This window comes from Dendroctonus ponderosae, unplaced genomic scaffold (genome assembly GCF_020466585.1).
Source record: "Dendroctonus ponderosae isolate FM_Combo_2020 unplaced genomic scaffold, Dpon_F_20191213v2 Dpon_F_20191213_8, whole genome shotgun sequence".
Lineage (NCBI taxonomy): Eukaryota > Metazoa > Arthropoda > Insecta > Coleoptera > Curculionidae > Dendroctonus > Dendroctonus ponderosae.
The window spans coordinates 13,220,201-13,222,262 of NW_026019016.1; the positions used below are offsets into that span (position 1 = coordinate 13,220,201).

The 2,062-nt window shown below is 39.8% G+C and overlaps 1 protein-coding gene across 1 annotated transcript in view; it reads right to left on the reverse strand.

Moving 5' to 3' along the window:
* Positions 1 to 2,062, reverse strand: part of LOC109539475 (heterogeneous nuclear ribonucleoprotein L) — a gene marked incomplete in the record, with an annotated part of 79,411 nt that overhangs the window by 48,264 nt on the left and 29,085 nt on the right.

The window sequence follows — 2,062 nt, forward strand, 5'->3', positions numbered from 1 at the left end:
GCTTAAAGTAGCAACAACGCTACACATAGAAACTGATGATGGTGGAAAACACCGAAACGTATTTTAATTGATAAATAGACAATAAATAGACAATAAAATAGACAATAAATATATTTCAAATGAAATAAATGCCAAGGCTTAAAGTAGCAACAACGCTACACATAGAAACTGATGATGGTGGAAAACACCGAAACGTATTTTAATTGATAAATAGACAATAAATGAAGCCCAGCAATTGATTTTGATTTGGAATTGACACACAGTCAGGAAAGTATGTACAATAATGAATAAAATGAGGCAATTTAGGGCTCTCTTAGTAGTCGCTCGACTTGAGCACCCTAAACTATTCCACTGGCACGTACTAAGCCGAAACTCAAACCCCCAATTTATCATCACTATGAGTGGGGCAATATTAGGGCGCTTATTACACCTAAGAATTATTTATCAGCTGTATACCTTTCGTATCCGGCGCGGCTAATAGGGAGCGAATATATAGGCATTTTACATCAGCCCTGATCCCCTTACAGGGCAAATCCCGCAGGAATAATGTGAGTTTCCATATCCATTAAAGCTGGATCTGTCCAGTTTGTTATGAAAATGTTCGGCATTTTTTCGCCGATTGGTCAAATGATATTGTCAGGGTTAAATTTAATTTAACGTTAACGTTTAACGTTAAAAGTTTAACGTTTAAAGTTAACTTAAACACGGTTCATTCTATAGGAAAACTAACGTTTAACGTTTAGCGTGTACGATCCCTAATCGGGCCGGTTAAGTTGCGTGTTCCATGTCAACTCAGAAGCATTGTACTAAATGATTAATTTGCATAACTAAACTGTGTTCCCGATGGCGTATAATATTGTCATCCGTCGCAGGAAATGTTCCTGCTATAGCTGGGAAAAATCCTTTGGACTTGCTCTACTACTTGTTGCTGCACCCCTGGGACTTTGCAGCGATGGGTATTTTCGCGCTGATGACACCGCGTTCACAGCTCACGCTGTTCCGCAATGAGTACGAGAAATTCGGGTCTATTTCAGTTCGGCAAAGACGAGTAGACGGAAATAAATGGAAACTAAATGTCAAGAATAAGAGTGAGTGTGTGTGTGTATCCCTGAAACCTATTTGCGGCGACCCAAATGTTTTAATTTAGGCCTCCAAGCTACAACTTTTCTCCCGTCTTCCCAGTTCGATATTTTTAGCTGCGCTTCTAACTGGCCGATTCCGATCGTGTATCGATCGGCTTTTCCTTCTGGTAAAAATATCCATTTACTGACCGGACATGGCAGGTTTAGCGTTTTAATGGTATAATTAGTAAACGTTCGCAATGAGCCCGAAGAGTGCGAATTAATTATTTCCGCGCCAAATGAACCACTAAAACTGATCAAACATTCAACTAGCTGTTGTTGTTGCTGCAGTAGTTTGAACCCATAAAATCCTTACTAATAACAAGGTAAAAGTACAAACGGCGACGGCCAAGCAAGCGAGCCAGTTTAATGCATTTCTCATTAATAAATATGCACAAAGGAAGGCAATTTTATGAATTCAAGCGGCAACTAATTGCTTCTGAGCTGCTTAAGTCATTTAGCGAATCAACCCAAAACATTTCATTTAGTAACCGATCAGAGCGGAGCAGGTGAAAGCGAATTTCTCCATTGTGCACTGAACCTGCACTAGAAGCAAGTGCAGGGGCGGATCAAGCTTTAAAGTCAGGGCGGGGGGGGGTTATGTAGAAAAAATACAGTCTTCTGTTATCTATGAAATTATAAATTCTTGCAAAATTTCATATTTTCCGTCCGGTTTTGCATGTTTCTCGGAAGCAAACTGAGCAAGAACGCTCGTTTTTACATCATTCCAGACATAACTAAATGGCCTTTATTCGAAGTTTCTCAAGAACCATTCGAGCCGTTAGCCGAACCGTAGTTAGCGTCGTTTTGTGTCTTTTCGCCATCCTCAATCGGGTTTATTCCAAGCCATTTGTGCTTGCAAAACGTTAGACTTTTTTTCACCATCGTCTAAAAGCTTGAAAAATCTCCATCCGAAAATCAGAAATCTCAGAATTGCTTCA